Source organism: Furipterus horrens, unplaced genomic scaffold (genome assembly GCF_987537825.1).
Source record: "Furipterus horrens unplaced genomic scaffold, mFurHor1.1.pri manual_scaffold_6, whole genome shotgun sequence".
NCBI lineage: Eukaryota > Metazoa > Chordata > Mammalia > Chiroptera > Furipteridae > Furipterus > Furipterus horrens.
The window spans coordinates 84550495-84565316 of NW_028327176.1; the positions used below are offsets into that span (position 1 = coordinate 84550495).

Sequence of the window (14822 nt, forward strand, 5' to 3'; positions counted from 1 at the left end):
TTCCTCCAGAGGTCCATCAGGTGGGAGCCATGTCCTCCCTGTCCATTTAGTCATTAGAGGACAGTGGGGGCTCTGAGTGTCAACAGGTTTGAAGTTTAAAGGTAGGTGGATCCAGAACATGGCCCCAATATATATGATGGGGCTCTGAGGCTAGGCCTAAGCCTCCAAAGCAAGTCAGTAATGCAATTATAATACTTAGCCGAATTAGAGGACACGACAGCCATATAGACCAGGAATCTGTTCTCTGGGGTGTCCTCTGACACTGTGTTTTGGAGAACCTTTTCAGACTCTTTGTTAAGGGCTGTTAACTTTTTCCATGTTATTTCAGGGAAAAGACTTTCTGCTTTCTTTTTTGCATCACGCCTCCAATGGCTTCGGCATCAGTGGTGTTGCTCATTCATTGACATCTTGTTTAGTTGTTTTGTCACATTCTCCAGGTGCTGATCTGCTCATCCTGGGATGGTTCCCACCAGAACAGTGGATGTTCATAGCCCATGGAACGGCTTTACTCACTTGCAGGAAGCCACAAAGGACCTATTGGGGTAGAAACACATGCATGGCCTTCCCAAGTTCCTTCTCCTTGAGGGTCCCGGTATAATACTAGGGAGCGAGTTTCCCTATCCTCTGGTCCATGGCGGCAAAAATGCCATTCAACAGCTGAAGTAAGAGAGTCATCACAGTTTAAAAAATTATAAGTATACACTGCTAACATAAATTTGGGGGGGAGGACTGCATACTCCCCCTTTTTTGTTTCTTGAGATTTTTAAAAGTATGAAGGGCTCTTTCAACAATGGCCTAGCCTGTAGGATTATAAGGAATAACTATTTAATGTTTAATATCCCATCTTTGTAGAAATTCCTGGGTGGAGCAAGCTACATAGCCTGATCCATTATCAGTTTTTATTTGTTGCGGACGTCCTAAGTAGCTGAATGCCTTGAGCCAGTATGCTTTGCTGACTCTCCTGCAAGAGCAGTGGTGTGTAATGCTCCAGAATAGGTGTCAACCGAAACATGAATATACTTAAGTTTTCCAAAAGGAGGGTAATGAGTGACATCTGTCTGCCAAATTATTCGTGGGGCTAGTTCCTGAGGGTTTACACCCGTGCTGGGGGGGCGGGGGGTGCCTTGCCCACAGCCTGACAGTCTGCACATTCTCTAATAGGTTTTGCAAAGACAAAAACAGACTGAGTCATTGAGGATCAAGAGATCCCTTAATTAGGGCCTGGTCTAGATAAGTAACAGTATATACAGTATACCCTGAGTCACAAACTAAATTTAAGGGCTCATGGGGCTACTGCTGCAGAGCTATAACGGCTCCTGCTAGCTCTGCCCATTGTGTAGTTGAGTGTCCATGGGTGACACAATGTTTCCATTCTAGGTCCTCTTGCCAGGTAATGGCAGCCTTGCCTGACTTCCCTGACCCATCTACAAATACCGTCTTTGCTCCCAATATTGGGTATCTGGCTTAATTTATCCTTTAGTCGAATGTTTAATTTTGGGATATTTTGCAAAAGTTTGTCAGAAGGAAGACTGAGTTCAATTTTTCCTATATAATCCGCCATAGCACACTAAATTCTAAAGATTGACTAAACATTTGCTGTAAATAAAGCTGGGTGAGAGAAACATGAATGACCACTGGGTCTTGGCCAAGAAGTTGCTGAGTCCTCTCACAGCCCTTTACAACTAAGTAGCAACGAGCTGTTATATAAGTGGTGATAGTGCGTTGAGGTTGATGAGGTAGAAATAGCCATTGGATCATGCTTAGGTATGGCTGCAATTGGCCTATTAACACATTGCATACTGGGGTATTTAAATGCCTTTTAATCCTCTGTTCCAGCAGGTTTTTAAACCTCACTCTTTGAACATGCGTAAGTTTAGTTAAAATGCTATAACTTACTCAAAAATGAAAAATTTTTAATGAAACTTTAAAAGTAATACTCACAAATAACATTAGTATCTCTTCTCCGTGTGATAGTCCATGAAACATTTTCCTTTGTGGAGTGGAACACCGCAAGTAGAGCACACATACCTTGTCTCTTTCCTAATTTTTCTGGAAGTGCACACTTTGCATCTTCTGGTGTGGTATTTTTTCTTTCCCACCCCCATGACAGGAACGAGATGGTGCTTACTAAGGTCTCTTGAGAGACGATGTGAGTGATCTTTTGAAGGAGCATGCTCCATCAGCTTATCTTCGCAGTCCTCGTCCGAGGATAACACATCTGGCTCCTTCCTACTCGCCACCCACTCCTTGGCAATCTGGAGCAGAAAGCCTTTGAATCGAATGCTACTTGATTCATTTAGTGTTTTATAAACTCTAAAAGCATTAAATAGAACACAGTTGATCCACAGCACTACTTTCTTTGACCATTTTATTGTCTTTCTCATGATGGTGTAATACTATAAATACATATCTGCCCTGTCTACACCTTTCATGCACTCACTGTATTTCAAGATGCAGATAGGTTTTTTGATTACCAGTCCTGCGACCCTATCTCTTAGCTTTGCGTTTTCCATTCTAGCACTGTGAATAGTACTAATCATCCTCATCTCTCTTTTGTCTTTCCACACCACTAGTAACACTTCACCTTTACGAGAGAATGTGCACTGTCCCCTTTTCAAAGTTTTCGCTTCACCCTTCAATGTGGCAAGGAGCCCTCTATTTGGCTGTATGGTCCCACAAACTCTTACTTTATTATCCAAGAGTAATTCTGCTATTTTCATGCTGTTGTAATAGTTATCCTGATATACATGATGCCAAACATTGAGATGAGGCTTCAGAAGAGAAAGGATGGTTTGTTCTAATACTTTACCTTCAGCCGAATATATTTCTAAATTACTTATGTAGCCGGAATCACTCTCACTAGTAACCCGTATTTTACAATTTCTGCTGGATTATAGGTCTTGATTTTCAATCTTCCTCTCCATGGGATCATTGCTTAATCAAGTGATGACTCCTGCTTGGGTTTATATACATTTTGAAATTTTTCTACCAAGTATTCTAGAACGGGTCTTATTTTATATAGCCTGTCCGTCGTCTCCAAAATTTCCTCATTATCACTGAAGTGCCATGCTCAAATCGGTTTCTCATCAGCAATTCCCTAAATATGTTGGTTGCAATAAAAGGATCAGTGCTCCAATACTCCTTCAGTGTATCTTTCCTCACTTGACCCAAAATGGCAAAGAATTTTTTCGTTTCAGCAATAGTTATGTCTGACCTCTTCCCTGTTTCTGGGGATTCTTTGTATTTATGTTTGTTTTGATTGTAGTAAAGATTGGATTGAATGCATATCATTTAGAAAAAATCCTCTCCAACAAAGAGTGAGACTACGTCAAGGATACTGGTAGAATTTTCTGGTACTCGTTTCACTCCAGGCTGGCCTAAATATTGCTCTAAATCTCTCTCCAAATCTTTTTTTTCCCATGTAGCAGATGAAGTGTTGTCCTCATTTGCACTATTATTCGAATCACTGTCACTTATCACGAGAGGAGTGGATTTTCTTTTTTTACCGTCACTACAAAATCGGAATCACATTCACTCTCGTCGCTCTCCTCATTATATTCAAATGGCACATCCGACAGATCAGCACACAGATCTAATAAAATTTCTTCTTCACGCAGTGCACTGTCTTTCCTAAGCGATGCCATTATATGGGGTATTCAGTTGAATATTTCCTAAAATAAGGATTTGAGCAATTCCTCTCGCAAGACGCCAAGTTCACAATTCACTAAAACTCAAGGAAACAAACTTCTCAAGGCACATCAAGAGAAAAACTAACCACAGCCCGTAACAGAATTGTGAGTGCATAGTATAGACTCAGGCAGAGAGTGAGTCCCCCTCGTCCTTTTCATTATCTTTGCTTACGTTGACGGAAAGTAGCTGAGAGTTGACTTTGAAGATGAGGCGATACAGATGTGGTTCCTTGCAGATGGCTGATCTAGGACCACGTGGATAAACACTCTGATATAATTAGGCAAGGATGTGGGGTAACCTGAGGAAGTCAGGGATAAAATATCACATCCACAATGAATGGGACTACGCATACATATTGAGCTGCTGAAATTGAAGCTATAGCCATCACAGACAAAAGGTTTAAGATTTAAATATGATTATATGACTAATATTAATGAAATGACTTCACGAAATTAACAATTAAGCTACTACTATCCTTAATTTTAAAAAAAGCAAATGAAAAATTACTACTGAATGTCTAGATAACCTTATTTGTTTAAAATTACGCGATCAAATGACAAGAATTCTCGTCATCCATCCGGAATGGTTGGGATAGAAATGATGAAAATTCTCGCCATCCATATGCAATGTGTTAATCTGGTAGGAGTACTTAAGGTTGGAAAGCAAAAGAGCCTGACAGGATACTAAGGGCTAATTCTTTCTAGCTGCAGATTACTAATATGCTGTTTGACAAGGTTTAACTCTTCTATTGCCTGTGGAGAAGGGGCTCAGGGAGAATTAAGATCAGAGTATCCTTTTAAGGTGTTAAAAAAATGAATTAATTAATGGGTAGTAATGCCAAGTCTAGGCGTTATCCAATTGATAGTGCCTAACAACTGTTGGAGATTATTAAGAGTTAGGGCCTTGGTGGAATAATTTGAATTACTTGAGGCCGAATACTTCTATGAGAGAGTACATAACCTAAATACTTCCAAGGCATTGAGTGCTGTACCTTTTCAGGTGCAATTTGTAAGCCTGCTTGGGCTACAGATTGCTGTAAATGAGCACAAGTATTAGCTAATTGCCCTTGAGATTGGGCAGCAACCAGAATATCGTCCATATAATGGTATATAATGGACATGGGATGCTGCTTTCTAGTGGGCTGTAAAGCCTGATGTGCAAAATGCTGACAAATAATAGGACTATTTAGCATGCCTTGTGGCAAGACTTTCCACTGGAACCATTGCAGTGGCTGAGAATTATTAAGTACCAGGATGGAGAATGCAAATCACTCTGTATCCTTTTCTGCTAGAGGTATTGTAAAAAAAAAAAAAGTCTTTTAAATCTATGACTAAGAGTGGCCAGTCTTTAGGTATGCAGGCTGGGTTAGGGATGCCTGGTTGTAAAGTTCCCACTGGTTGAAGAATTTCATTAATTTTTCTAAGGTCATGTATAAGTCTTCATTTTCCAGATTTTTTAGGAACTACAAAAACTGGAGTATTCCAAGGACTATTAGAAGGTTCACTATGCCCTGCCTCAAGTTGTTGAACTATTTCATGAAGTTTTTCTAATTTCTCCCCCTTTTGTGGCCACTGGTCAACCCACACCGGCGTGTCTTTAAGCCAGGTGAGAGGTAGAGGAGATACTGGGACAGAGGCCATTAGGGAAGATGCGGTAGGGTAATTTTCATTTCCCATGAGTAAGAAGGTCTCTTCCCCATATATTTAATGGGGCCAGGATGACGTAGGGTTGAATACACCCCTCTTGGCCATCTGGGCCATAACACCAGAGCGACTAGGTACTTCTCTTAGGCTGGGCGAGACCTCCTATGCCTGTTAGGGGAGTATCAGCCTCTATTAGGGGCCATTCCGAGGACCAGAATTGGTTAGAAATCACTGAAACATCAGCTCCAGTATCTAATAGTCCGGGGAAGCCTTTACCCTTAATTTTAACCTCAATTATAGGTTTATTTAATTGAACAGAGGTTGTCCAAGAGACAGATTGATTATTTGCTCTTCCAACATTCCCCTCTTCCTGTACAGCATTCTGGGGAGGAGAAGGAGCTGCGCTATAGAGGTGCTGGAGGGATAACATGATATCCTGAAGCCTGCAGCATTATTTCAATATTTCCTTCATAGTCTGAATCAATAATACTTGGTTTAACTAAAATTCCTTTAGTAGTAACACTGGATTTTCCTATTAGTCCTACTGTGCCTTTAGGCAACAGCCCCCATACCATGGTAGGAGCCAGGGAAATTTGATCCTGTTCCTTTAAGATTAATTCCCAGGTGAAGACCAGGTCCATTCCTGCATTTTCCCCACTGCAGCACTGAGTTCTGCAACTCGGCACCTCCCTGAGTTCAAAACAACTGGCTGCCTGTCTCTGCAGAGCTTCTGTAGTGGGCTGGGGGCACTGGAGCTCACGCCCCCATTTGTTTCCCTGTTGTTGTAAGGGGTTGCCGTCTCTATCGAATTTTGATCAGCATAGATTGGCCCAATGCTTGCCTTTTCAGCCCTTTTTGGCAGCAGGGGCACAGCTGATTAGGAGCTTTTGGTTTTTCTGAATTCTTAGGCACAGAACGGCATTCTTACTATATAAGGCCAGGCTTGCCACACCGAAAGCATTTTTGATTTGTAGAAATGGCAGCGGCTCGCAAGGAAGCCTTGTGCTCCTTAGTCCCTATATTTTGGCATGCTTTTAAATATTGCCCTGTCAGTAAAAAGTAGATTTTACTGGGGATAGCACCTTTTTACAATCATTGTTGGCATCTTCATAAGCTAGCTGAAGCAATAAGGTCTGGTCCGCCTCCTGGCTTTCTACCTGCCTTTGGATTGCTTGTTGCAATCTATCTATAAAATCCATATACGCTTCCATGGCCCCCTGGCGAATGGTAACAAATGATCTGGGACCGCAGACGTTGGATTCCGGGACTTGCCTCCATGCCTTCAAGGCGATTGCCGAGCACTGGGAAAGAACCTAGGGATCTAAAGCAGCTTGCACGTTGGCTGTATTATACGTGCCAATGCCGGTGAGCATTTCAAATTCAATAGGAATTTGATGGTCTGCGTTTACTGCTGCTTGGTGACGGCAGCAGTCAGTATACTCAGTGACCCAAATTGTGTATTGAACTGGGGCGAGAACGGGTCTAAGCTTTTCCAGTCACAGGGAGTCATATTGTACCCCTCTGTTATTGCCTCTATTATTCCAGATGTAAAAGGGGACTGAAGCCTGTTCTCCTGAACACTCTTAGTTCTTTGAATCTTCCAAAAGGTAAGGACTCATAAGCTACTTGTCCTCTCTGGCCTTGTTTTACAACTACGGGAGAGGCTAAAATAACCTTCCAATCACCGGCTTCTACCGCCTCCCGCAGGCAGCTGTGCATAGCCATGGGAGTTTCGTTAACAAGCCGCAGCGGCAGCGCAGGGCCAGCTTTCAGGTTCTTTGTCCCAGGGCAGGAGAGGCGTCATGGACAGGGTGGTCTTAGCTTCCACTACCCCTGTGGATGGCGGTTTTAATGCTTTCTTGGCAAAGTTCTCATCATAAGTTTTTAATCTCTCCTTTTCCTTCTCTTGAATATGAGGCAGCGGTATCACCCTCCAAACTGGAACTCTCCTCCCTGCTTACTTTGCTTTTAGTTTTTACTGAAGGAATATGCAGGGGAGTTAAAGCTGTATGAACTATACCCTAATTAACTAAATTCTGATGACCTATGGGGATCCCGTTCTCCTGGAGACATTTAAGTTTCTTCCCTACTGTTTCTCAAACCTCTAAATCATATGACCCTTTATCTGGGAACCAGGGGCAGTGCAAATTTATTGCCCGTAATAGATTAATTAAATTATTTTTTTCCACCTGACATCCTGCAGCTTTTAGGAACCAAAAGAGCTAGCGGAAATAAACATCCTATTCTTTAGAAAGACCCGTCCCCATGATAGAAAGAAAGTAGAAACAGAATTTTTATGAAAGTTATTTAGCGTTCTCTCTCTTTAATATATATACATATTCACAGTATATCTTAAGTTGGGAAACGCCACGGGGATGGGGCTGTGATTGTTTTTACAGTGTGCCTAGCGTTGCATGGACTTTGTCTTCTGGCTGGCGGGAAACCTAGTGTTTCTGTTCTGGTCCACATTCCAGCTTATCCTGTCACGGGAATCTTGTTCATCAGCAAGCACCACTAGCGGGCATGTTAACTACTCGTCCCGTGCCCACAGTGTTGTGGCGATTTTTTGAGAGGAGAGTGAGTGAAAAATAATGTGAGTATATAGACAGGAACAGAACAGCTGAGAAATTTTCAGAAAGAAAAGGAGAAATTTTAGAAAAGAAAAGAAAGCTCCCTTCCTTAAACTAAGCACACCAGTGGGCTTACCAATGAAGACGGTGCCGCTGTCCCTTCGTTCAGGAAAATTTGGTCAATTTTTCCCTCTGTCTAGGCATGCTGTCCACAGTCCTCGGCTCCTAGCCGGTGGGACTTCAGCAAGTCCTCTGCCCCACATTGGTGCGTCACCTGAGAGAGACCCTGGGTCCCTCGAAATGGATGAAGAAACTACTCAGACACTCACCATCTGAGGAAAGAAGGAAGAGGGATTTTTCTGGGGAAAATCGCCCCCATTTCTTTATTAGCCAGGGTTTTTATCTACTTTCTACAAGTGGAAATGCAGAAGAAAAACATGCAGCTCTTCACGAAATGGTTGGGGGTAATAACAAAGGGAAATGCAGATCAATATAGGGTTGAAATGCCCAAGTATTTTACACAAGTTCAAAAACATTTCCTCTTACTTAATCGTTCTGTTTTTCACATTCTACCGACAAGAATTTGAGCCTCTTCAGAGGAAATCAGAGCAGGTTCCCTTTTCCTTAAAAGCCACTTTGCATTTCTATTCTACCTTTAAAACCCCCCAGAGGGTGAGATTCATAGCAAGCATGAAAGACAAAAACCAACCCATTGAGACCCAGGTTCCTCGGGTCTGGCTCCACACAGTGGTCATCAAAGTCTTTCGAAACAGGCCTGCCTGTGTTCCACAGGCAAAAGAACAATCCAGAATATAACAAGGTGCTAAAGTCCCATGCTCAAAGGTATAATATAATGGCAGAAGTTCTGGAATGAGAGGCCAGAAAATCCACACAAAGAAGAAGAGTAATGTAATGCTGGGCAGAAAAGCCACAGGACTTGTTGGCTGAGATAGTCTGCTTTCCTTAATGAAGCTATAACACCCACTCTACTCCTCACAGTTTCCTAGCCAAGAAACTAAGGTAAAAAGAAAATTCCTTCTCCAATCTCTTACTTCTCCTGAAATAAACAGCACTGTGCTCCTTATTTTAAACACTTTATTGCTAATTACTATGGGAAAGAGTGATTTTAAACTTGGGGAATTCATTCTACATTTATTGAACACAGGTATCATAAAATTCTTTTTTTTAAATGTGTTTTATTGATTATAATATTACATTTGTGCCAATTTCCCTTCCCTCTGCTCCCCTCCACCTGGTGGCCCCCCTCCCTCCAGTTGTCCCCCCCTTTTAGATCATGTCCATTAGTTGTGCATACAGTTCTTCTCAACCTCTCTGTCTATTCCATTCCCTCCTACCATGATCCTTAATTCCTATATCATCTACCTCCCTCTCCCCATTCCCCCTCCCTGTTGACCTCCCCCCAATATGTTCCCCGTACCTATAGTTCTTTTTCCACTCTCGTTGCCTGTTTAGTTTGCCTTTTTTTCAATTCCCTAGCTTCTGTTGTTTCTTGTGATGCAGTTTTCATTTTAGATTTCATAGTCTTGATCCTCCTTTTTCTAAACCAGTCTCTTTAACATCTCATATAACAGTGGTTTGGATCTAATGAACTCTTTCAGTTTTATTTTGTCCTGGAAACACTTTCTCTGTCCTTCTTTTCTGAATGACAATTTCGCTGGATAGAGTATTCGTGGTTGTAGGTTTTGGATTTTCATTACTTTGAATATTTCTTGCCAGTCCCTTCTTGCCTGCAGGGTCTCCCTTGAGAAGTCAGCTGATAGTCTAATTGGGACCCCTTTGTACATGATTCTTTTCTTCTCTCTTGCTGCTTTTAAGATTCTCTCTTTATCTTTAATTTTTGACATTTTGATTATAATGTGTCTTGGAGTGGTTCTCCCTGGGTCCAGTTCTTTTGGAATTCTCTGTGCTTCCTGGACCTGTAAGTCTATTTCCTTCCCCAAGTCTGGGAAGTTCTCCTTTATTATATTTTCACTCAATTTTTCAAGTTCTAGTTCATTTTCCTCGCTCTCTGGCAAACCAATGATTCTTATGTTGGGCCTTTTATAGCTGTCCCAGAGGTTTCTGATCCTCTCATCGTTGCTTCCCATTTCCTCTCTCTGCACTGGTTGACTGCTTGTTCCTTCTCCATACTCCAGTTTGTTGAAATGAACTCTGGATTTTTTTTCCTCACCATCTGTCTCGTATGTGGTTTTGTTCCTTTCGTTATGAGTGTTTTTTGCTTCTTTCTCATCTTTTTCCAGATCTTTCGTTAATTCTGTAAGCCACCTGATAACAATGGCCCTGAACTGAGCCTCTGACAGGTTTCTTATTTGTTCATCTGTCAGATTCCTCATCTGTTGCCTGGTGAGCTGTGCCACCGGGACTTCTATAGTTGTTTGCCTCATTTTGACAGATGCATTTTGTTTTCTTGGGCCGGCTGTAGGGGGCATTGCCTGTGTACTCGTAATGACCCAGCGTCCAGCGCCGTTCCGCAACCTTTCTTGCTGCGCCGTGGTGCTTTGTCGTCACAATCCAGCAACCGGCGCTTGTCCGCGACCTATTTCGCAGCCCTGTGGCGCTTTCTTTGGGGGCGGGGGTCCAAGATGGATTCACACAGCTATTCCGCTAGGTGACCGGGATCCGTCCTCTCGCCCCCCTGGGCCTCACTGTTCAAGGCGATGTGGTGGCTGCTTTCCCCAGCGTTGGGGTCGCGAGCTGCCGGGGGTTCGACTGCAGCCGGGATTGTTCTCCCTGCTGCTGGGATTGTTCTCCCCGCCGCTGTCCCAGGTGCGACCGCAAACAGCGCCGCCCCCTTTCGCTCTTACCTGCCCAAAGGGCGCCGCTGGTTTATAACTTCATACGTTGGACTTCCGTGTAGTTTTATTTTCTGGAATTTCTAGTTATCCTTTGTTTTGAAGTAGTTGTATTCCTCTCTAGTTGTAGAGGGAGACCTAGTGCGTCCGTCTAAGCCTCCATCTTGGCCGGAAGTCCTCATAAAATTCTTTAGGTTACTCAGAGACAAACACAGGAGATTGTCAAGTTGAGGAGACAGAGAAGTATGGCCCAAAAGACGGAACAGATCAAGGTTCCAGTGAAAGAACTAAGTGACGAGGAGGTGGCCAACCTAACAGATGAGGGGATAGCCAAACTAACAGACGACGAGACAGCCAACCTAACAGACACAGAGTTCAAAACACTGGTAATAAAGATGCTCATAGAGTTGAAAGATAAGCTTGAGTATGGCAAATGCAGAAAAGAAAAAGTGAAGGCTATGCTAAGTGAAATAAAGGAAAATCCATACAAAACTAATGGTGAAGGGGAGGAAACTGGGGTTCAAGTCAATGATTTGGAATATAAGGAAGAAATAAACCAGTACAGAATGAAGAAACAAGAATTGAAAAAAAATGGAAGAAGCTTAGGAACCTCTGGAACAACTTTAAATCTGCCAACATCCAATCACTGGGGTGCCAGAAGGAGAGGGGGAAGAGCAAGAAATTGAAACTTATGTGAAAAAATAATGAAGGAAAACTTCCCTAATTTGATGAAAGAAATACACATACAAGACCAGGAAGCACAGGGAGTTCCAAACAAGCTAGACCTAAAGAGGACCAAACCAAGACACATCATAAGTAAAATGCCAAAGGTTCAAGATAAAAAGAGAATCTTAAAAGCAGCAAGAGAAAAGGAGAGTTATCTACAAAGGGGTTCCTATAAGAATATCAGCTGATTTCTCAAAAGACACTTTGCAGGCAAGAAGTATTCAAAGTGATGAATAGCAAGGACCTACAACCAAGATTACTCTATCCAGCAAAGCTCTCATTTATAATGGAAGGGCAGATGAAGTGCTTCCCAGACAAGGTGAAGCTAAAGGAATTCATCATCACCAAGCCATTATTATATGAAATGTTAAAGAGGCTTACTTAAGGAAAAAGAGGATCAGAACTATGAACATTAAAGTGACAACAAACTCACAACTATCAACAACAGAACCTAAAAAACAAACAAAACAAAACAAAACAAAAACTAAGCAGACAACCATAATAGGCACAAAATCATAGGTATGGGGATCATTTGTAGGGTTATCAGCCAGAAGGGGGAAGAAATGGGGGAGAAATGGGGAAATGGTGCAGGAATTAAGAAGCATAATTGGTAGGTACAAAATAGACAGGAGGAAGTTAAGAATAATATGGGAAGGGGTAAAGCCAAAGAACTTATACGCATGACCCATTTACATGAACTAAGGGGGGTGGGATTGCTGGAGGGAAAGGCATACTGGGAAGAGGGGAGCAAAGGGAAAAGAAATTGGGACAACTGTAACAGCATAATCAATAAAATATACTTTATAAAAATGTATTAGGTTACCAAAGATAAAGATAAAAATCCAGCCCTGGCCACTGTGGCTCAGTTGCTTGGAGCATGGTCCCATAAACCGAAGGACTGCAGATTTCATTCCGAGTCAGGGTGCATGTCTGAGTTGCAGGTTCAGTCCCCAGTATGGGCACGTACAAGAGGCAACCAATCGATCTTTATCTCACATCAATGTCTCTTTCTCTATCCCCCTGCCCCAAACCCCTCTCACTACCCCTCTCACTATCTCCCTTCCTCTCTCTCTGGAACTGGGGGGGAAAAAAAAGATAAAAGCTCATTTTTCTTCTTATGGACACATAAACAAAAACACAGTTTGGAGTGGAGGTGCATGTATGGGTGCTATGAGAGCCATAGAGGTCCAAATAGCTAGTTAGGCATTAGAGAAATGAAGCCTGTGTAAAGTGTTGAATGATAAGAACTGAACCAGTGCTTGGGAACTATGGAAAACTCAAAATGACAGGTGCATGTGGTACAAAGAGAGTGGAGGAGCCATACTGCATATATTTTTCTCTATGCACTATGCTAAAGAGTGTGGATATGATCCTAAAGGCACTAAAAAGCTACTGAACAGTGGAGGGAGAAAATCAATCTGTGCTTGAACTAGAAAGGGAAGAAAGGAGCAGGAAGATAAAGGGGAGCAGTTGAAAGAATTCTTAGAACTCAGTAACAAATTAGTTGTGAAGGGTGAAAGGGAAAAATCCCAGGTTTTGTTCTATAAAACTGAGTGGACCAGAACTCTTAGCCAGAATATGAAAACAAAAGTAATCTCTTTTGTTCTTGTAAGAGGATACTATGTTCAATATTGCACATGCTGAGTTCTAAGTGTCTGAGTTTCAGGAGAGAGATATAAGCTGGAAATAAATTTTGAGAATCTTTAGCATACAGATTAGCAGAACTCAAATGTGCTTCTCTGACCAAATTCATAAGAATTACCTGGGGAAACTTGAAATCATGGGAGTGTTAATAACACTTCAATACTCTCTACAGTTTGAAAAAGTTTACTATTATCAGACATTATGAGAAAGCATTAAAAACCAATTATTTCTTCTTTACTCAAGCAATGAAGCATCTGTTGCTTATTAGAAATTGGGGATAAATCTCCACTTATAATAGCAATAAGATAAAAGAATCTGTATGAAGAAAATTTAAAGATTTTATTGAAGAAATAAAACAAGACCTGAACAAATGGAAAGCAAGCCACGTTCTTAGCTGGGAAGACAATATTAAAAAATGCCAGCCCTACCCAAATTAAGTTATATATTTAATGCTTTTGGGGGGGAGGTTGGGGAGCACAACAAGTTTTTTGTCTTTTAAGGAAAGAAAACTATTTCAGAACTTATATGGAATACATCCCCAAGAACATGTTAAGAAAAAGTATAAAAATAACAGAGAAGACTTGCCTTTCTAGATTTCAGAAACTACTATATATTACAATGTAATAATAATAGAAATAAAGTGCATAATAAATGTAATGTGCTTGAATCATCCTGAAACCATCCCTCCCAACCCCCCAACCCCATCTGTGGAAAAAATTGTCTTCCACGAAACTGGTGTCTGGTCCCAAAAAGGTTGGGGCCCATGACTCTAAATTACTAAGAAAGAGAAAATGCAACTTAAATAACTAAGACATCTCTACTGGCTGGGAAAAAATAAAAACATAGATAATACCTCTGCTAAGGATGTGGGAAAGGGAAAGTTCATGCATTGCTACCAATGGAAAGAACAGGCTTCTGAAAAGGCAATAACCATTAAAATTAGAACTACCGTATTTTTCGCTCCATAAAACACACTGTTTTTTCCCCAAGAACTGGGAGGAAACGTCTGTGCATCTTATGGAGCAAATATTGTGTCACAGACCATGATGTGTATTACCTGGCCTATCAGTAAAGGATAAAACCATTGTAAGGTTATTCAAAGAATGTGGCATTACCAATGCCTTAGATAGAACTGAAGATAGTATCATATATGAAGATAGCGACGGAAGTGATATCAGTGATTGTGAGCAACTGAGCTTCATAAATTCTGACACTAGTGATGATGAGTTCTTGGGGTTCCCAGAAAACTATAAGAGTACATGAACCTTAAAGTCTCTCCTCATTTGTTAATGACAGTGATGATGGTTCTTAATACCGCTGTTGACTGCTGTTCACTTTACACGGTTGAAATATTATTCTGTTATATTTTATTAAATATTTTAGTACACCATTTGGTTCAGATTTTTTTTTTTTCTTGTTTTCCTCCTCTAAACCTAGCCATATCTTACGGTCAGGTGCATCTTATAGTGCAAAAAATACAGTAAAAAATACCCTTCAATACAGGAACCTTTCTCACAGTAATAAATCTACTACACTTATTAACATATGTTCAGAAAATAATATTGTAACACTGTTCATGCAGCAGCCAAAAAAAAAAAAAGGAAACTAAGGAACATTCAACAGGAAACTTAGCGTAAATGCCCACCTGCTGACAAAAGGTTGGAAAATGTATAGTACCTACACAACAAAACTAATTATGCAATCATTAAAAATGTTAAATGAAAAATATCACCAAA

General features: G+C 41.3%; 1 pseudogene across 3 annotated transcripts in view; it reads right to left on the bottom strand.

Annotated features, from left to right (window-relative positions):
* The window catches only part of LOC150006683 (transmembrane protein 263 pseudogene), a 40630-nt pseudogene that overhangs the window by 23335 nt on the left and 2473 nt on the right, over nt 1–14822 (bottom strand). Inside the window, exon 2 of one of the 3 annotated variants that reach the window (XR_016511984.1) lies at nt 8040–8235. The exons of the other annotated variants lie outside the window; for them this stretch is intronic. The product of XR_016511984.1 is annotated as a transmembrane protein 263 pseudogene, transcript variant X3 (transcript). The remainder of the gene's footprint in view (nt 1–8039; nt 8236–14822) is intronic. 3 annotated transcript variants of the gene reach the window in all.